At 60.9% G+C, this 21287-nt stretch overlaps 1 protein-coding gene across 7 annotated transcripts in view; it reads left to right on the forward strand.

Annotated features, from left to right (window-relative positions):
• Positions 1-21287, forward strand: part of MYT1L (myelin transcription factor 1 like) — a 321839-nt gene that overhangs the window by 129623 nt on the left and 170929 nt on the right. For 6 of the 7 annotated variants that reach the window (XM_045844646.1, XM_045844649.1, XM_045844650.1 and 3 more), the window contains exon 3: positions 4248-4376. The exons of the other annotated variant lie outside the window; for it this stretch is intronic. The gene's annotated coding sequence lies outside the window, so the exon portion shown is untranslated. The remainder of the gene's footprint in view (positions 1-4247; positions 4377-21287) is intronic. 7 annotated transcript variants of the gene reach the window in all.

The following is a 21287-nucleotide window of genomic DNA, read 5'->3' on the forward strand; positions in this document are numbered from 1 at the left end:
GCGCTAAATGTGTGTATGCTCACACGTGCACACATGTGGATATGAACCACACTATAAACATCCGTGTACTCACACGTGTACACATGTGAATATGAACCACACTATAAACACCCGTGTACGCACATGTGCACACACATGACTATGGACTGCACGCTAAAACACTGTCCGCGTCCTCGCGCGTGCACACACGTGAATACGGACCTCACAGCCAGGTTCTCGGCGTGCCCCGTGTGCCGTGGTGCGGTGACGTGCGCTGCTCCGCACCATCCCGCTCTCTCCCTGTCCTGCGACTTGGAGACTCTGACCTCTGAAGATGTGCCCACCAGTCCCGGATGACGCTTCGTGGAGTGACTGGTCCACCCTGGGGGTGTCCATTTTTGACTACGTACAGTGCTCACTGAACGACCTTATGCGTGAGAACCGTTAGGCTCGGGATTGCACTTTTTAAATTGTTACCCACACTGCCGAACTCCTTACAACACGCGTGTTCCTTCACCTCTGCACCGCCCCTGCCGTGTGCTGCTCCCGGGCCGCCACCAGCCGCAGACGGGCTGCCAGCTCAGCGCCCCCGCCTCTGGGCCTCTGGGCCTCTGGGCCTCTGGGCCTCTGGGCCTCTGGGCCTCGGGGCAGGGCGCCCGAGGAGCTCCCCCTGGTGCCCGCGGTGGGGACTGAGTTTCCCCTCCGAGAGCCAGTGAGTGGGTGGGCTTAGTGACAGGGCTAAGCGTGGGGCTGCCTGGCGACGGGAGAGTAGCTGGAGGACGCGTCCTGCACACGCCGTTTTACCTGTGGGAGCTCCGAGTTACAACCTGTGCTTCCCGGCCTCCTCTGTGCTGTCCGCCAGCACGCGGGGCCCCGTGGCTCCCCGCGAGGGGCCTGGGCGACGCTGTGGGAAACACTGAGACCAGGAAGGCCACGTGGGGGGGGCGGTTTGGGGCGTCTCACTTGTCAGGAGCACACCCCAGCGCTCTCAGCAGGGAGGTCGCCGGGCAGACCTGGGGGGGTTAGGTTCCACACACAGGAGGGAGAGGTGCGAAGTGTTTCCCAGGACATGCAGGTGGTTTTGAAGTCTGTGTACCTTCTTCTGATTTTCTACTGTGAAGATGTCCTCGTTTGTTTACTTGTGTGATTACGTATTTCCTCTTCTCTCTGTTTTCTGAAAACGATCACCTGTGTTTTCCCTGGAAACCGAAAGCGCACGTATTCTGAGCATCGTGCCCGTTGGAAGTGAACGCCCCCCCCCCCAGGCATTTCTGGGACAGAAGGTGGGGACCGGGGCGCCACTCACCGCAAGGGGCCCCACCCGACACTGAGGACAGCAGCCTGCTGCCGAGGCAGGGGAGGCCGGCCACCTGCCCGGCCCCCGGGTCAGCCCATCCCCCCCCACCAGCTCCAGGCTGTGACCTGGCAATGAGGGCGGGGCCAGCCGCAGCACACCTGTGCAGGGCGCACCGCACGGACCTGTATCTCACCGCACAGACCTGTATCGGCACCCCCCGCACCCCACTTTGGCCTGGGCAGTGCCCAGAAGACCGCCCACGGAGCAGCAGCCCTTCCCTGCAGGTGGGGGCGCAGCTGGCACCCTGTGGGGCTCGCAGAGGCCACCCGCTGCCCGAGAAGGCTCCTGTGACCATGCCGACCGGCAGCATCTGGCTCCTGTCCGGGGTCACAACCGTCTCTCATTCCTTAACCAGCCTCACGTAGAACCTCTTGGGGAGAGAACCAGGCGAGGAACGTGTCTGCTGGTGTGTGACCCTGCAGCAGTGACTCCGATGGCCAAGAAGGCACACGCGTGTGTCGGTTGATCATGACTCTGTCACTCAAAGGGCCTTCTTGACATGAGACACCTGAGGCGGTGGTGGCAGGGACAGGAGTGGCAGCAGGTGGCAGGGACAGGAGTGTCCACGCCTCTGTGCACTGGCATGCGCTGGGAGAGTCACAGGGAACCGCCTCCCGCGCCGCAGCCCAGGGGACGGGCCCGTGCTCCCCGGCTGCACAGCTCTGCCCTGGGCAGCAGCGCCCTGCCCTGCCCTGCCCTGCCCTGCCCTGCCCTGCGGGGGCACCGAGGGCCACGGGCCTGTGGAGAGCAGGTCCCGGTGGCCACTGGCTTTGGGAGCTGTGGCCGCTGTGCAGACGGAGAGAGCACCCTGAGCCTGTTCACAGACGGGGGGAGCACGCTTCTCATCGTGCAGGCGGTCCACGGGGCAGGAAGCCGCGTCAGGCGTCTTGTGGGGCGCCGAGGACTTAGGGGCTCGGGGATTTGGGACCTGCAGGAAGTGCTTTCGTTGTCAGCTCAGCCCCGTTGCTGTCCGAGAGGAAGCTGAACTTCGGGGTAGTTCAGCGACTCCAAAAACACCCATCCCGATGCTGGCTGAGGTGGGTTTTGCCAGCCTAGAAAGCACGCATACGGGCGGCTGTCCGTATATTTAGACCATTGTATTATGATTGATGTCAAAGTCCGTCCTGTCCAGCCTTCAGTGCCGCTGCCCGGGCAGTGTCTGACGGAGAGCAGGCCCCTGTCCCACGGAGGCCGGGCGGCGGTGAGTGTCCTCGGAGGACACGGCCCTCCCCGTGAGCCCCTGCATGCCCCCGGCTCTGTGCTCTGCTGGGCGTCGTTCAAGGGTGGGGGTGGACGAGGCTCTGCTCTGTCCCGGCCTGGACACGGGGCTCACTTCTGAACCCGGGCGCTTTGTGGGGTGCCCCTGTGTGAGAAGGTGTAGGGTGTTTGCCTTGTCCCCCAGAAGTTCGATTTACGGATCATGCTGTGAATAGAAGGACAGTTAGTATCGGGAAGGATTTCCTGCCGACATGGTGTGCCCACATAGTCTGCACACGTGTGTGCACACGTGTTGGTGTGTGTCTTGAGCACTGGTAAGTGGAAACGATCACAAAACACAGTTTTCAGCGGTTTTTGAGTATAAATGGCTCAGAACCACACTCGTGTGTAAGTGAAATCACAAACCACAGTTTGCATTAAAAGTTTAACATGTTTTAACATCTCGTAATTCTAAACGAGTCGAGACTTTGACACAGAACAAACATCAAGTCTTCTTCTATTTTTCAGCCTTGATATTTCAGGGCACATAATTTTAAGGCCTTTTTAGCTCGTGTGCACATTTCTGAGTTACTCTGTTCTTTATGGACTTGATTTGGTAAACCTTCATTCGGGAAAATAATCAAGTGCGTTACAGTTGCGTTTTACAGGCTGTGCACTTCATGGGAAATTACGTGTTATTTTACTTAAACCCCTCCCTGCTCAGCACCCGGAATATTCCCTTCGTGGTGTGGCGGCAGGCGGGAAGGGGAGTGCGGCGTCTTTCAGAGGATTTACGGTAACGCCGCCCCCGTGGCTGCTGGCGAGCAGCAGCGTGGGGAGCCCCCGGGGTCGGTCATCTGCCTGACACACTTCACCACCGCCCATTAACACTCCGGCGGCTGCGCCGTGGGCCCCGTCTAACGAGCCTCTCCGCGCCAGGCTCGCACCAGAGACAATGGTCCCCGCCGCGGGGGCACCGCCTCCTCCACTCCGGGTGTCCCGGCCGTCTCTCCTTTGTGAGGAGGGGTAACCCCTCCGTGAGGCGCGGCAGGTGGAGACAGTCTGGGCGCCTTCCTTCCCGGCTGGGAGAGACGAACGGAGTACCCCGACGCCGCCAGCAGCTCCCGGCGCTGACCCGGTGTGGCAGGGAGCCTGGCTGGGAAGTCAGCACATACACCCTGAGTTCACTGAGGTCACTGAGATGGTGTCTTTCGTGGTCGTTCCACGGAAATAGAGTGGAGCTGACGTTGGGAACCGCCCCAGTCATCCGCAGGTTACAGCGTTACGAACGCGATCACATTATTTCCAAGAAATAATTGCGTATTTATGACATTTCTCACTTATTAACTTGTTTCTCAAACGGCGTCCGAGTGCTGGAGAAGACGACAGCAGTCTTACACGTTGGCTGATAATGGGTCCGTCTAACTACTCAGCGCATTTAGTCTGAGCTTTAAACCTGGACGCGCACTTGACACTGTTGAACATCGGGGATTCCAGAGTCCAGGGGCCGAGTGCTCCAGAGCCCACCTGCGTGTCCGTCGCGGCCCCCCGCCAGGGCTTCTGCGTGGGGTCGGGCACACGTCCCTTCGTGTGCAGTCGGCTACCTGTCCGGGAAGGTCACTCTTGACCGTGGAGGGCGACAGCACCAAGGAGAGTGTTCTCGCCAGCGGCCCCTTCCTGCAGGCGGTCACTGTGCTGTCGTTCTGCCCTTTAGAACATGGACCGGAAGAAGAGCCGGTGAACTCACGTCCAGGCGGCGCCGCCGGACCCCGGACTCGGACCCACGGAGGCAGCCACGTCTGACGCCGAGAGCGCTCCCTCGCCCGGCGACCGCTGGGTTCAGGTACCTGCCGCTCCCCCCTCGCCCCACTCCCGCGGGGGGGCCGAGCACAGCGTCCCCTCCTGGGCCCCCGCCTGCTGCCCCGGTCTCTCTGTCACTCCCGGCTGCTGCTCCGCCTCCTGGCGCCTCCCGGCTCAGGGAGGTGGCCGGGAGTTCTGCTGCACCGTCTCCAGACAGACAGGCCAGGCCAGAAAGGGCCACGGGCAGTTACATCGGGCGATGCGTCTGTGGTTGCTACTGTGGAAGCTCCGTGGGGTGGGGGCTGGGGAGGACCTGCGTTCTCTGGGCCCCGTGAGGGTCCTCGGGGTGCCAGGGGCAGAAGGACACCAGGCCTGGAACGGGGACGTCTGTTGAATCCCTGCAGGCAAAATGCACCCTTACCACAAACGTGGCTGGTTCCCGGAGTTCGCGATCGGCTTTCGGTCAAGTGCGCCGACTGTGGCTCGGAGTGGGGCTGGGTGGCCAAGTGACCGCTGCTGGGCAGCACATGCTTTAGGGAGCCTCAGGGCTGGCGGTCAGCGCGGCGGCAACCTGACTGAACGCCCACCTGTGCCAAGTCCCCGCGTCTCACGCGTGTGTGTGTGTGTGTGTGCGCTCCCGGGAGCAGCTGCGGCAGTCACCGCGGTGCCCGCGCCGGGGAGGGAGGCCGGTTCACACGCGCGGCTGTGCTGGCCGAGTGCCCGTCTCTCGGGATGCCCCACGGCGAGGACTCCGGCCGGCCTGTCCTTCAAGGTGTGCCGTGCGACGGTCATTTACTGGTCCGCCGGCCGCCCCGTTTGCCTGTGCGATCAGAGAACCGCTCGCAGCCGCCTGGAGAGTGGTCTGGGATTGCCGCCCCCCCGCGGCGGCTTTGTGGGGGGCGCCGCCGCCTTCGGGAGCTCTGAGAACGGGGGTAACAGGGCACGGCCGTTCTCCTTGTGTTCCCGCCTGCACCCTGTGCGCTTCGCCTGACGGACCCCCTGCTCCCGTTGGCTTGGCTCGGGGAAGGCAATTGTGCCTAATCGTCATTTCCCCGGAGTTGGAAACTATAAAGACTTCTCCCATCGAGTGTCAAACTCATACTTGAGTTCTAGTCAGTCAAGTGTCTGTCCTGTGGGTGTTCATGTATACAGGCCATCTTGTTTTGTCTAATCTCGTTTACTTTTAGTCAAAAGTTTAAAAAAACGTCATGGGTTATTACGAGAGTTCAATATTTGAAGGTGGGCTTGCTGACCTGACATTTCTGGCGGGGAGTTAAACGCGCACGTTTACACGGTGTCGAAGGGGTTCCCGGGAAAGCCCTCCAGTGCGAGCCTCGCGGTGGCCTGAGGCTCGTTCTCAGAGCGGAGCGGAGCAGAGCCCACGTTGACGCCCACCGGCCTGGCCTCACGCGGGCTCCTTGGGCACGGCATCGCGCCCGGCTTCCAAGGCGGACGGCCAGGCCGGGCCGCTCAAGAGACGGAGAGGCCCCGTGGTCCCGGGGGGCAGCGCCGGCCTGTCCACGCCTGACCGCACGTGGGCCTGTCTTGCACTGCACGGGGGGCCCTGGAGGGGCCGGCTCCCCTGGGCGTGGGCAGGCGGGCCAGCCCGAGAGCCCCCGCGTGCCCCCGGCCCAGCGAGTCAGCAGCCCTGGCAGCAGGGGCTCCCCCGGCGCTCCGTGGCCCGTGGCCCCTCTCCCTGGGGCCGCACTGCGGCTCAGCGGCTGCCCGGGCGTCCAGTGGGGTGAGGACACACGCCGGTCAGCGTGACGGAGCTGCGCAGCAGCACTGATGCAGGCCATGACGGCGCTCGGTGATCTCTGGGTATTTTCACTCCTCCAAGACCAGGGTTGGGCCCCGCGGAATAATCGGCATTTATTTGCTGTCGCCTTAAATACTCTGTGCGCGGATGGTGAAGTGACACAGTGGATGAAAGGCAGGAGACCAGCATTCCAAAGTGGGGCACTCACGCATCCCAACGGCGGCATCGCGGGGCAGGTGCAAGGCTTCCTGTGATCACAACAAGACGAAACCGTGCGTGTCGCCGTCGTGGCGTCGCCCCGAGTGGGCCCCGGGGCTCTGCAGCGGCTCCCCGGCTGCCGCGCAGTAGGGCAGCCCCCCAGGCCGCGCAGAGACAGGTGGGTGTGGCCGCGCACCTGGGACTCCAGACGGGACGTGCGGCAGGCAGGTTGGACCCTCGGGCAGGGGCCGCCAACCCGCGGCGAGCATCTAGCCTCAGTCACTTTGGCCTGCTGTGTGTGACCTGCGTGGAAGAATGCGACTCTTACTTTCTGTCCAACCCGCACTTCAACCTGTATCTCTGAAGTCACCGTCCTCGGGTGCGCGGCCCCGCAGACGGGCACGTGGCCGCTGTGGGACCGCGGCGGGGACACCTGAGCCGGCACAGGAGGTGCGCAGGGCCTGTTGCAGGCCTGAGGGAGCAGGTCGGTCCTACCTGTGGGGGTCGGGGCAGCACCCCCGAAACCTGTCACACTGGAAGAGGAGACAATTTTCTGACATTTTGCATGCTTATATCGACCCGTCTGCCAAGGGATATCCTGAAATCGTCCTGAAGGGTCTGTGGGACATAAAATCGAATTAAAACCGTTATGCAAGAGGATTACCCGGCTTGGACCCACGGGGAGCTGTGGGTGTGAAACCCCCAAACCGAAGGAAGGTGTACCCCACAGAGTGACCAGGGACCAGGCATTAAGGCTGGCAAGGAGGCCCCCCCCCATGCGTGGGCTCACACAGCCCACCTCCGGCCTTTCCCACCAGACGCGCCCCCCGTGTGGGTCTCTGCTCTCGCAGACCCGCGGGCGGGAAGCCCACAGGGTCAAGGCCACGTGTTTCCCTCAGCGGCTCTCGTTGTGGTGCCTGCAGGTGCGGGGGAAGGGAGGGCGGCTAACGTCCATCCCAAGGAAACAAATACCTCTTTAAAACAAAATGTACTGTTGAGTAAATTACGGCAAATGTCACTTATACACTTAAATGTGTAATTTTGTGCATTTATGTAACATATTTCTGGGTCAACTACTACATGCCAGACACAGATATAGTATGAGAGTATAGAATTCTGCCGCAAAGCTGTTCCTGTTTAAGCATGGAATTGAGGGTGAGGGTGGAAGGACACATACACACAAAAAAATCAGCAGACACTGTGAAAAGAGCCGTGAACGTGGTGTGTGCAAAGTGACGGGGCACGGCACAGCCACACCCGGGCGAGTGTGCTTGTGCCGGGAGGGGCCACGCGGGGCCCTGAAGGGTCAGCCCCGCGGCCGCGCTCCGAAGGGGTCTGCACGCCTTGGGGACAGGTGGGGTGTTCCTGGCGTTGCACCAGCACCTGCAGGAGCCCCGGGGCTGGGTGCGTGGAGCAGCAGAGGGTTGGGGCCTGCGAGTTCAGGTGCAGGTCTGAGGACTGGGAGGGGCCCCGGGCGCGTCGAAGCGATCGGAGGCGATGTGAGCTGACCGCCCCTGGACAGAGATGGTGGGCAGGGTGCGCTGGGGTGAGAGTCGGGGTCATCAGGTGCCCTCCTAGGCCAGGGCTGCGTGGGGTGAGGAAGGAAGGCGACTCCAGGGCCACGAAGCCGGTCTGCAAATCTCAGTGAGATGTGGGCTCTGTGACACCCCCAGTCCGGGGAGGAAGAAGTCGTATAGCCAGTCTCTCGGAGCCTCGGTGACCCCATCTGTACAATGGGAGGGAGAGTGTTTGCTGCTTCTTAGCTCTGATGAGGGAGGAATGAGATGACCCACGTAACCCTAGTGCTCAGGGGCCCGCAGGTGGCCCAAGCACCTTAAATGGCAGTCATTGTCCCTATTGTTTGTAAAGAACTGCAACGTGCCTGCTGCCCCAGAGAGGACAAAGGCTTAAGTGTCTGCTTTGCGTCCGAGTTGTGTTTTCTGCTGTTCGGACGGAGCTGCCCCCATGGACCGTGCAGCTGCGGCGGAGCAAATGGAGCCGCGCTCCGTGCACTGATGTGGGGGCGTTGGGAGGATACTTTGCTGAAGGAGGGAGCAGGATGCAGAAGAGGAACAGAAAGACGAGCACACATACATTTGCTTGTGTTTGCATAAAATTTCTAGAAGGACAGACGAGAAGCTGATAGAAATGTTTATGCGTAACCACGGGAACAGGCAGGATTGGGGGGAGTTTTCATCCTTTTTATTCACTTGTTCACTCATTTTTTCCGTATGTTTGAACCACGCAAATGTGGAGGGAGGGAAGGAGGGGTCAGGGAAGGGAGGGGCAAGGAAGGGAAGGAGGGAGAGAGGAGCCAAGGCAGGGCGAGGCAGGGCGAGGCGGGGTCGGGGGGGGGGTTCCCGCCCGATTCCCCGGGCGGCAGGGTGCACACACCAGACACGGTCACCTGGCAGTCACCTCGGTTTCCCCACACTCTCCTGATGCTTCACGCAGGCTCTTTTTTCCAGAACCCTCTCATTTAAAATTTGTTTTACGAAATGTGAAATAAGGAATTATATCACTGCTTATCCAACAGTAGTTATAATTTAAAAGCCAGAGTTTCCCCTGGCCGGTGAGGCTCAGCTGACTGGAGCAGCATCCTGTACACCGAAGCTGCAGGTTCGATCCCCAGTCCCGGCCCCTATGGGAGGCAGCCAACCAGTGTGTTTCTCCTTCCTTTCTCTTTTCTTTCCCTTTTCTCTCTTTAAAAGAACAATGAAAAAAAAAGTCCTTCGTGGAGATTTTTTTAAAAGCCGAAGTTTCAAAATTATTAATAGAAAGTGTTTTCTAAAATAACATTCAGGAAATAACTGTGAGGTGACAAAAACACGGAACAGTAGCAGCAGCCGTAAAGTATTTTTTGAACAATAAAGGGAAAGTGATTGTTCAGGTATATTCTTACAGGAGAACTACAAGGAACATATTACGGACAGCTGGGGGAGCTGGGAATGTGGGCTCTGTATCTATGATGCGACTGAAACAGTTACTCCCTCTTGTTAACACCGACGTGTAAGCCGTGGAACAGCGGTCGTCGTGTCCCCTAGGAGACGGGCGTTGGAGGGTTTGGCTGTGATGTCTGCAGCCCGCTTCCAAAGGCTCAGAAATAAGTGTGCGAGAGCGTGGGTGAGTCTGTGAGTGTCTGTGTGTGTGTGAGCGATCATGTGTGGGGGGGTGTGTGCCTGTGGGATTCACCTCTCCCACCAATACTGGGCATTATGGATGATGTGGCCTTTGAAGCTTCAAAGTAGCCTCGCCGCATCTTGCCTTAAATATTTTATTTCCCAACATCCATTTGATGATGTCACCGTCAGAGTAGAGCTCACACACTCCTTTGCTCTTCCAGTAAGGATACACCGTCTTTCAGGGGCATTTTCTGAGCCCCCTCCCTGTGCTGGCGCCAAGGGGCCGGGCAGTCAGAGCTCCGTGCCCAGTGCCCCCTGCCTGCACCACCCCGCCCCCCACCCTCCACACATGAGGGCAGGGCAGGCCCCGCACACGGAGTGCTGCTTCTAAGGCGGAGCATGTACTGGCGACGGAGCTGCAGTGCGTGTTCCATGCGGCCCCTTCCCCCCGGTGACACCGCCTCGGCTCGTTTCGTGCCTGATTCATCAGGACGCGGACACCCGGCGTGAGGACTCGCACGCCTGGAGATCCGCGCGAGAAGGCCGGAGACGAGAAGTCTTTCCTCCGGGAGGACTGTGTTTGCTCTTCGGAAACGTCTGCCTCTCATCCGTCCACAGCTCATCTCTTCCTTCCACACGCTCTGAAGTCACCGAGCAAAATGTCAGGATCTCGCGCACACCCTGTTTCTTTCAGTTCCCTCCCCCACGGAAGGCCACGGAAGGCCACGGAAGGCCACGGGCCGGCTGGCCAGGCAACACCGGGAGCGGATGCCGCCCGTGAGACGCCCTGCGGGGCCTCCACCACAGGAAAGGACTCAGGACAGACGAGGAGCCACACTGACATTTGGTCAGTGACCAGCCACTTCCAGTGGTCACTGGAAGTCGGTGCCGGGTCTCGGTGCCGGGGCCACGCGGGCACGGGCGGCGGGAGAGCCGGGGAGGCCGGGGGCTCGGCTGCACCTGCCCAGGCCGCCGGCGGCAGACGGGGGTGCAAAGTGAGGATGAGATCGGGGTGAAGTGCCGTGCACGCGGGCAGGAAACCAGGGCCTGGGGGGCGCTGGGGGCGCAAAACCGCGGGGAGGACGAAGAAGTGGGGAAAAGGAGGGGGGGGAGGACGGGGGAGACGAAAAGTGTGGGCCTGAGTCTACGCAGGAACAAGAACAGACACACTTCTTCTCCTGCGCAGCCTTGACCACTCAGACGGCCTTGTTACTTCATCATCTTATCGTCCTCGTCATCGTCATGGGAAATGGTGATCCTGATTGGCCAGATTCGTCGGGAAGGACCAACCGTCCTTGCTGTTCTTAGTTCGGCATCCATAAGAACATTGTTCATGCCCTGGCTGGCGTAGCTCAGTGGACTGAGTGTGGGCTGCAAACCAAAGTGTCGCAGGTTCGATTCCCAGTCAGGGCACATGCCTGGGTTGCAGGCCACGGCCCCCAGCAACCGCACATGGATGTTTCTCTCTCTCTCTTTCTCCCTCCCTTCCCTCTCTAAAAATAAATACATAAAAAATCTTAACAAAAAAGGAAAAAGAAAACTGTTCACGTAAAATGTGTGTCTGTGTCTTTGAATGATAAGCCTTTGTTGCAGGGACGGCACTGAGGCTGCGTCTGCTGCACTCGTGTTGCCCCTGGGGGGAACCACTGCTTCCCACCCCCCGTGAACACGATCGGCAGTGGGCCTGCTCTTTTCTCACGCGTCCCAGGGTTTGTCGGTGCCTGGTCACGGTCTCCTCTGTGTTGTGTGCCTTCCGCGGTGCCGTGGCGGGGTCGGCCGGACAGGCAGGAGGGTCGTCTCGCCGGTCTGTGTTGCTGTGGCTCTTCACGTCTCCCTGCCGCAAGCGGAGGGTGTGAGTTCCATTTCTCTATAAATCTTTAACGCTCTGTCAGGAACTTGCAACTAACGGCCTGCTCTTCCAGGAAATGGGAATAAGGGTACCTGGAGCAGACAGGGTGACAGTTGGCATTCTTAGCAATTGTGAGGGCACAGTAGGGTCCCCGCCCCGGGACCTGGGCAGGAGGCCGATCAGGCTACTCCCAGCACCCATCGACACAGAACCATGCAAAGCCACGTGACAGTGATAGAATGTTTCCAGTGTCTGCACAGTTTGCTGTCGTTTGAATTGGTCAAGACAGGCTAGGCTGTTTCGCCACTGGACTCAGAAACAAACCGGTGAAGCATAATGATAAAAGCTTCTTTCTCACTCACAGCACGACCTGGTGCAGGCTGGGCAGCCCCCTCCAGCCTGTGGCTGGCCGTGTTCTAGAAAGCAGTGGGGGTTCGGGAATTCCGCGGGACACTGGGGGCCAGGCTAACGCATCATTAGCTGGAAGCTCAATGCCAGGTCTCCACCCTGCCTCAAGGGAGGCCGGGAGAAGTCCACGCGGGCACGTGGGCAGGGCAGGGGCTCCTGGGGACCCAGGTCAGACGCCGTCCTCGTGAATCTCGGTAACGCGGTCTGGCTCCTGCAGCGGGGCCGCCCGCCAGGGAGGGGCGTGGAGCTGGCGGGCCTGCGTCTGCTGCTTTCAGTTCGCGTCGCTGCTTCCGTCCGAAAGTGGTCTGAGAGCGTGGGACTTGGTGCGCACCGGTCCTTCCTGAGCAACCACCCTGTGCGTGTCCCTGCTTCTGACGCCACGAACGTGGGCGCCTGACCCTAAACCACTGTTTTCCAAGTGGTTCCAGGACCGCTTGCACTGGAATCATCCGGGTGCTTTTATTTTTCAACCTTCACCTGAGGACAGGCTTATTGATTTCAGAGAGAGGGGAAGGGAGGGGGAGAGAGGGAGAGAAACATCAACGTGAGAGAGAAACATCTATCATTTGCCTCTTGTATGTACCCTGGCCCAGGACGGAACCCTCAACCTAGGCATGCGCCCTGACCAGGGATCGAACCTGTGACCTTCCAGTTACAGGAGGGTTCTCCAACCAACCGAGTCCCACCGGCCAGGGCCCAGGTGCTCTTTTGGGTATAGATTTAGGAACTCGATTCAAGACCTGTTACGTCCAGGTTTCTAGGACAGGGCCTAGACAGGGAAGTTTGGAGGAAACGCCCCACAAGTCCTCAGGAACACTGACGGAGAGCTGCTGCCCCAGACCACCGCCCACTCCCCGAGCCCGCGAGCGCCGCTGCTGGCTCCGGGGAGCGGTCCCCTCGGGCTGCGTCGTCGTTAGCACAGGCCACCTCACCTGGCTCTTTCCTTTCTCAAAATGTCACCACTCAACCTGGCAAACGTGATTACTCAGCCTTCTCTTGATTTTTTTTTTTTTTTTGCTTTTTGCCTTTGTATTAGCGGGGGGTACAGTCCATGCCCGAGTGGCGGTGGGCCGCGGCCGGATGTCTTGGGGCCCGAGAACGGCGGCACCGCCTCCTCCGTGCCCTACTGCCCTTCCTCCCCAGACACGGACGGACACGGGGCGCGCGGTTTCATCTGGGAGCTCTGCAGAACCGGTTTCTAACACGCAAAGGCTCCTGCAAAAGCACAGCCACATATCACACCTTTAAACATGTCTTCATTATCCTCAACTATTGAGACAGGAGGTAATGCTCCCAGATCGTCAACTTTATTTTTATGGTTCACTTGCTTGAATCAGAAGCAAGCGAGGTCCACACTGCATCTCGCTGACCAGTGACCCCGCTGCGGCCTGCGGAGTTTTTCTCCCCTGTCCTCTTTGCCTCGTGACGCCTGCCTGTCGTGAAGCCGGGCCGCGTGGCCCGCAGAGGGGCCCGCAGTCTGGACGAGGCCGAGTTCACCCGTCTGGCACCACCTAATCTGCCCCAGTGACCCCTGTGCTTTCCACGGACCGGTGGCTCAGCCGGAGACTCGTCCGAGTCGGACGGGTCTGTGTGCGGGCTGTCCCGTCCCGTCCCAATGAAAGGAAGCGTGTGAGGGGGTTCGTCCCCCCCGCTGGGGTGTCACAGTTAACAGGTCGGCACCCGTGTCGCTCAGGTTGTCAGCCTGGTGTGTCTGTTAGAAAGTCACCCATCCCCTGGCTGGCATAGCTCAGTGGACGGAGCGCGGGCTGCTAACCAAAGCATCACAGGTTCGATTCCCAGTCAGGGCACATGCCTGGGTTGCAGGCCACGGCCCCCAGCAACCGTGCATTGATGTTTCTCTCTCTCTCTTTCTCCCTCCCTTCCCTCTCTAAAAATAAATAAATAAAATCTTTAAAAAAAAAAGAAAGTCACCCATCAACCTTTTTACCTCATGTTAGCAGCCAGTGAGCTCATTACCTAGATTCAGTCTTTCTTCTGGTTTGGAAAATTATATTCTATCATTTCTCCTTCATTGATTAGCTGAAATACTTCTGTGTAGAAGATGTTCCTTTGTCACATAAACATCCTGTTGTATAAGAAAGCCAAATACATTTCTCTTTCTTTAACTTTTTCCCAGGTTAAAAAATGATATCTTTTCTCTTTTGATGAGCACTGTAAATTCTGAGTGAAAAAGTATTTATTACAGAAAAAATAAGTATTTTATTTTCTCCCGAGGTTCCGTGCGCAAAGCTCACCTACTCCTTTTCACGCGCACGCGACTGATGAGGACGCTGGAAGCAGCAGCCGACCTTTTCCGAGTCCCGAGGACGGTCACGTCCGCGCGGCGGCCCAGGTCTCCCTGCACCTGGCCCTCACCGCGACCCCACGAAGCCGCTCCTCCGACCCCTTGCACCTGCCGCTGAGGCTCAAAGCGGGGGGGCTGCCTCTCACCCCCGGCCGCACGGCAGTTGGGGGCGCGGCCCTGGGTCCACCCTCTCTGCCTCCTGCGTGGGGGGCCGCCCGGCCCAGCTCTGAGCCCAGCGCCCGAGCACTCGGGCCGCGCGGTCGAGCCGCGCCCTGCACGTTTACGGGGGAGGGAGAGGATGAGGCCGAGGGAGCACGCGGAAGAGGGCTCCTCGTCGACAGTTCTGTGCACAGGCGTGTGCGAGGTCAGGGTCACGGCGCCGGCGCCTGTCTCTCCAGGGCGTCCGACTGCCTAACGGGGGCGCAGGCTGCCGGGGCTTCAGTGCGAGATGCCGCTCTCGGCTTTTTGTTCTTTTAAGAGACGGTTGGGAGCCGCCCCGCCTGGGGCTCTGCGGGCAACGCTCCCCACGAGAGACAGTCTGTGCAGAGGACGAGGACGCCCCCTGGCTCACGCGCCCCGCGCTCACGGCTGCCAGCCCGTCTGCGGTCTCAGCACACGCGTGTCTGCAGTGGGCGCTGGCCTGGAGCAGCAGCCACGGCTCCGCGGCAGGGCCCTCGGGGCCCCGGCACCGCCGTGGTCCAGGGAGGGGAGCGGGCTCGGAGCCCACGCCGCACCTGCTGTGCAGGTGTTTACAGGGCGAGTCCAGTTCAGGTGAACGCCCTTCACGGGATGCAGCGCGCACCCACGCACTCACCGGAGCCCCCACACGCGGTGTGAGCAGGTCCTCGCCGGCCCAGGTGCCAGATGGCGGGGAGGGGCTGGAGGCCGTGGGCGGGGGCATAGGCGGGGGCCCCCCCCACAGGACTCAGTGCTCGCCCCAGTTACCTTCCTCTCCGCATGTGAAGTTCAGGCCAAGACGCAGGTCCTGATCGCCAGCCAGCAGCCCTCCTGCTTCCCGGGCGTTGCCCTGGGCGGACGGAGCTCTTGGCCTTGTCTGGCATCCGGGACAGACGTCTCGGGATCTGTCCGCTGTCCCTGTGCCGGCTGTTCCCAAGACCCAGGTGCCCTTAACGTGAGACGAGAGCAGGCGAAGCCCCCCATCCGAGGTAGCAGCCCTTTCAGAGGAGGTCAGACCCGACTCCAAAGGCAGCTGATGCCCTGACTCGGTCCAGCAGCAAGGGCCCTGGCGGCACCTGCTCTGTCCTCCGTCCGTGGGACACACAGGCGTCCTCAGTCGGTGCCGGTGTCTGCCTGCCCCTCCACGTCAATGTCACAGCCTGCACGTGTGGTGTCCAGGTCGCGTGTGTGCACCAGTGCGTGTCTGTGTGTGTGTGTGTGTGTGTGTGTGTGCGCGGCCGGGTGCTGGAACGGGGAGGCAGAGCCGTGACTGAGTGGGGGCTCCTGTGCCCGTAGATCCCGGCACAAGCCGGGACGGCGGCAGGGCCCCGTGGAAGGCTGCTGCTCCCAGACGGGCGAGGCGGACGCGGGACAGGAGTGCCAGGCACGCTCTGACGGGCGCCCGCCCGCAGGTTTGGGAGCAGCGGCCCGGGGATGACAGCCTGGAACGCGCCAGGGACGGGGGCGGTGGCTTCGCGCCAACCGTGCTGTGTCACGGCTCCTCCCGAGTCTGCCAGCCCCTCCGTGCAGGCTCTTTCTCCAGGAGACAATGGCAGCAAGTCAGAAGACATGTTTTCTTTTTTCCCATCTGCCTGGCAAGAGCCGAGGCACATGTGGGATTCGCTTCACTGATGACGCTCCGGGCTCGGGCGTGGACAGGGCCCGAGCCTGGCGTGCCGCTCACCGCCTGGCCCGCGGGGTGGGCGTGGTGTGGGCGCAGTGACGGTGGGGCTGCCGGCCCCCCCGGGGTGCAGCCGTGGTCCCGTGAGCAGAGGCGATCCTGGGAGAGGGCCCAGCAGGCAGGGACGGGGCCCCGAGCCACGGCGAGGGCACGGGCGCGCAGTCCCGTTCGGAGCGCGGGGCGCGACTCACGGCCGCGTCTTTCTGACCTGCGGCCCCTGGGAGTCTGCCCTCGAAGAGCTCAGGCGACTGGAAGCCCGTCTGTTCACACGACAGGGGCTGCCTCTCACAGAACCCCCCAAAGCACCTTAGCAGGAAACTACGTCTGTGGTGACGGGTACTTTCTCTCAAGACTAAGTGAAAGCAAAGCATGGTAGCCTCTGAGCAAAGCAGGTGGGGGTGTAAGGAGGCGAGCGATGGCGGTTTTGGCCTCTGGGAACATTCACGGAACACGTGTGTTTTCCCCGCTCCCCGCTGCGGCCACGCCCAGGGCACAGGTCGTCCGCACCTCGCCGGGGCCTCCGAGTTCGTCGGTTTTTAAAAAGAAAGGCTTAAAAATCCTGGTTTGCGGGAGTGGTGGGGGGGGCCAAATAGAAACAACTGTACTTGAACAACAATAAAAACTTAATTAAAAAAACAGAATAGCTTGCTGGTATGAAAAAAAAAAGAGTATCGTGACCAACATTAGGATAGGCACTATTGGAAAATCTTTGGGAGTTGTAAAAATGAAAGAAGAAATAAGTAAATCCTACTAATATTCTCCTTGAATATTACTTTTTTAAAGAAAACCTGCCTACAGAACCCCTAACACACACGAGCAGCCTTCCCCGTAGTTCATGTCCCTAGAATTTCCTGGAAACGTTCGCTTACTCTTCCTGTAGGTCGTCTCAGCTCTCTATTTTCTGGGAATCTTTTTTTGAGAAACTCCCTAAACAACTTTTGAATGCGGAAGTCCTCTATATATGCTAAAAACGTACTTTTCTGGGGCGGTGGTAGTGAGATGGAAGCAGCAGCCCTTGAGGAAGCCCCGCCCACCGCCGTCCCCTGCCTGGGGCGGGCGTTAGTTCTTGGTGGGGGGTGGGGGGGGACGGGGTGCACAGTGGCCGTTTGGCGGACGGCTGGTCCATCCGGGTCGAGTCTGTCGGTCAGGTTGTGAGTCGCCTGCCGTGTTCCCGCAGATGAACTGAGCAGAGCGATGAACGATAATTCTCTCCATATACCGCTTTTCCTTCCAAAGTGTTTTTACGTCTTTCAGTCACTGTACAGTTCCAGGAGCTCAGATAAGACCTCAAAACAAAGCTAATGACTTATTCTTACAACTTTAGTGCATTCACTCATCTGCGTTTTTAGTTTATAAAAAGTCTCTGGATTGCACGTGTTTGAACGAGTAAGAAGCCGGAGATGGAGCTTCACCAGCATTTGAACTCGACCTGCATTTTGCCAAACCAGGTCTAACTTGGTCCAGGTCTAACTCTGTTGCGCCTAGATTGGCTTGAATGAAGTCATGAGGTTTCCCCCCAAACTGACAGGAATAAATGGAGAGGAAGAACAGTTTTGTGTTCGTTAGGAACCTTGGCAAGATCCAACTAGAACGTGCTTGTGTTTATTCCTCTCCCCCAAATCTCCCTGCTGCTTTCTCTGCCCAGCAGGCGTCTGCCCAGCCTCTGTCTTCCCCTCCCAGCCACGCTCTGGGTGGGGGGCTACCTCTGGCCCTCCCAGTGGCCCAGACCCCCCTCTGACCTACGGTCTGTGCTGGGGCAGAGCGTGCCAAGGCCCCCAGCTCGGCATCCTCGCCAGTCGGAGGGCAGAGCGAGAGAAAAGCAGCCTGAAGCTGCTGTAAAATGGACGCGAACAGGCCAAGGGCTTCAGCGGTCCTTGAACTTCTAACCTACAGCTAATGTTCAATGAGACGTGTTTCGCACTTGCTCATGAGCATTAAATAGGCGGAGTTTTACTGAAAACATTTTACACAAAAACCTGCAGTCACCTGTCATTTGCATGTACGTGTGTAACCTTGCGAGAGTAGACCCCTCCTTTCCGTTCCGGGTTTCTAAGCGCGGGCCCCTCCCCGGCCGCGGTGGTGGGAGATGGCAGAAGTGGGGGGGGGGGTTTGGGAAGCCAGGTTTCCGTCTGATGGGGCGGTGTCTGTCCCTGGAGGGTCCAGGTGGTCGTTGCATCCACTTTAAGACTAGTAGCTTATTCCCAGGACAGACCGGACCGGCTCGGGCGCGTGCGACCTCGTGCCCGCGTCACGCCGGGGGCGCCTGAGACTAGGTGAGGTCGTGTGCACTGTGTCCCCGGCCCCGCGTGACGCAGAGCCCAGCGGCGAACCGCGCTGTCCACAGACGCAGAACGGCTGTCGCCTTACATCGCCCATTGCCCATCTTAGCGACGGGACGTCTGAAGCCCGTGTGGGCGCGTCCACTGGTCCTGAGGGCCCAGGACCCACTCTCGTGGCCGGCGAGTCCCATCCCTGCCGCCCAGGAGCTCTCGGGGGCCAGCTGTGGTGGGAAGCCCCTGCCAGGGGAGACGCGACCTTCCTCCGGTGTTTGAGGTATTTGGGGACGGCAGCACAGTTGACTGCTTTCTAACTTGCCGATTACAAGAATCCAACTCAGTGCTTTTGGGGAGAGTTGTCCCAAGTTAAGATTTATCATGTCGACTGCAGTATTCACCTTACTCTTTAGGTAATCAGTTAATGCCTCATTAATTTCGAGTGCCAACACAGATTATTTTAAGTTTCCTAGCGATTGAGTTAATAAATCTTAATTAATGTAAATATTATTTAGGCGAAGTGGCTGCCTCAACAGGTGGTGAACGGGTTCCAAACCCCAGGGCTCAGCGGCGCGAGGAGGGCCCCTCCTCTCCCTGCAGTCCGACGCGGCGCGGCCCTCCTGCTGCGAGCACACGCGTGTGGAAGGAGGGCGCGTGCAGGCCCCACCCCGGGGCGCTCCCCTCCCCTCTGGGGCCCCCGCTCGCTCTGTGCAGAAGCAGGGCTGGGGCCGCCACACGGCCTTGCAGTGTCCTCTCCGCTCCAGGCCCCCCCCCGCCCCTCCCCGCACTCCTCTCGCACCCGCACGGCCGGCCGCCCCTCGCCCGTTCTTGACGTGCCGGTCGGTCCCCGGCTCCTCCGCAGGTCCCCGCGCGGTGTCCCCGCCTTGCTCCCGCCCGTGGCCCACCTGCCCGCCCAGGCCTGTGCAGCGGAGCAGTCTTCGTGTCTTCGCTCCTCAGGAGTCTTGCCGACGCCCTCACCCCCCCGTCCGGCTCAGACCGAACTTAGGGTGTCACTGGAGGAGAGACCTGGTCTCCGGATCCGACGCACATTTGCAGACTTGCGTCTTCAAGGGCCTCTGCGCCACCACTGATGCCGCCCCTCCCTCTTTAAAGAGGCTCCCCACCCCCTCCCTTCCTGCCGCACCCTCCGCCCTGCCCTCTGCTTCCGCCTCCTCCTCCTCCTCACGCGTCGGGCAGACCCCGGCCTCAAGCTGCTGCGCCCACCCTGCACACGCTTGTTCGTTCTCTCCCGCCGCCGCCGCCTGAAGCACCGGCCACGCGCAGGGACTCGTGCACCCGCGCTCGCAGCCCCGTCTGCTCGTCCGCGCTCCGGGCTGTGGACGCCAGGCCGTCCTGACCTGGACACGGCTCAGATGGCTCAGCCCGACGCCTGCCGGCAGCCGCCCCACCCTAGGGCCATGTTCGTGAGCGGGCGGGCAGGGAGGAGAAACCAGCCCATGCTGGGCAGACAGCGGGGTCTGACCTCGGCTTATTACCCCGAGGTTACCCCGACACTGCAGAGGCCGTGTGCCCGGCAGTGGCCCGTGGGCGGGGACTGGACCTCGAGGGCCGGGCTGGGGAACATGGAGGTGAGAGCCGGAGGAGCGTGAACTTGGAGGTGGGACGAGAGCCGGCGAGCCTCCGGGCAGGCGTGGCGTCCTGGGGTCACTGCGCCCCCAGGGGGGCTGGTCCTGCCGCCTGTGGTCACGTGGCCCGAGGAGCTCTGCAGCTGCAGTCGCTGGTTGTGGTTGGGGGTGGTGCCTGCTCCGCAGACCACTGCCGCAGGGAGACGGGCGTCTCTGGGAGGAGCCGAGGGGGCTGAGGCGGCCCGACCCCCCTCCCTCCGCTGTGATGGCCGAGCCCCGAGGTTGGAGGGAGGAGGGAGGAGGGAGCCGTCTGTGTCCAGGGCTCAGCAGAACCGGGCATCCAGATCAGCCCCGGCAGCGCCCAGCCGTTCCAGCGGGCCTTCGGGCTGGTGACACGTCCAGCTGCAGCCGGGTCCGAGCTGTGCCTCCCGGTCGGTCGTCGGAGGTTTCGGAGCACAGCCCGGGGCAGTGCCGCCCGCCCCCACCGCCCCCCCCCCCCCGGGGCTGGGAGCCGCCTGCCCTCTCTGCTTCCTGCTCTGTCCAGACTCTTCCCCCTAAGTCTCCTGATGCCCCGACCAGCCTCTATCCGGGTAATTTTACGTGAGTTTCACGTCGCTAAATCTGCTCTGTGCAGAACAGAATTAAGAAACGAAAGGAGGGGAAAGAGCCGGAGGTGGGGAGGGGGAGGGAGGGAGGGAGGGGACCACGCCCAGAGCGAAACCGAGGGGGATGGTCCGTGAGACTTCGTCTCCTCGCGGCGTCATGGCCACCAGAACACGAGCGCGAGGCTCGCCCACGCAGACGGAACCGACTCTGGACCGAGGAGGGGATGGCCCCCCAGCGACGCTGGGCCCTGCCAGCGGGGACACAGGCCGTTGCTCCTGGGGCAGCGCCTGCCGCTCAGAGCACGGGGCCCGGGGCCGGACCTGGGCGCGTCCCAGACACGTCTGCCTGCCCGAGAGCCGCCCTGCGCGTCCGCTCCCGACGGGTTCTGAGTCCTGGGGGGCCGAAAGCCTGTGTCGTGTGGTTCCTGTCGGTGGTGCCTGTCGTGGTTGACTCTAGAACGTTCTCTGTGGGGTGTCTAGCACCCCGTGGTTTGCAGGATGTGGAGGGGAAGGCAGCCACCCTGCTCTCTAACCCTCATCCCTGGTGCCGGCTGCTCTCCGTGGTTTCCTTGGGGGGCCAAGGGGGGGCACCCCTTGTGCTTGGGCCTTTGCTTTGTGCCCTCGGTGAGGCGGTCACTCGAGACGCCTGCCTGTGTCCTCCGTGGTCCGGAGTGCTTCCGTGGCACCAGGCGGCGTGGGGCTGCGGAGCCTCCTCGGGGCCGAGAGGGGCCACCCCGCACCCACCTGCGTTGGTCTGAGGGGCGCTCCGACGCAGGCGGCTGCTCACGCGTCGCCGCCAACGGTTCCCTGTCTGGCTCTGGGAACCGCAGATTCAGCGGGCGTTGGAAGTGTGCAGCGTCTGGTTTTCCTTCTCGATGGGGAAGGGGAAAGGCAGGATGGCCGAGCGTGTTGAGATTCAGAGCTGGAACTCCTTCTCGGAGGCGGGAGGTGCGGCACCAGATGGGCCTGTGTCTTCAAGTGGCAGTGAACT

The sequence above is a fragment of the Phyllostomus hastatus genome, unplaced genomic scaffold, assembly GCF_019186645.2.
Source record: "Phyllostomus hastatus isolate PE091 unplaced genomic scaffold, TTU_PhHast_1.1 phas_contig_402, whole genome shotgun sequence".
NCBI lineage: Eukaryota > Metazoa > Chordata > Mammalia > Chiroptera > Phyllostomidae > Phyllostomus > Phyllostomus hastatus.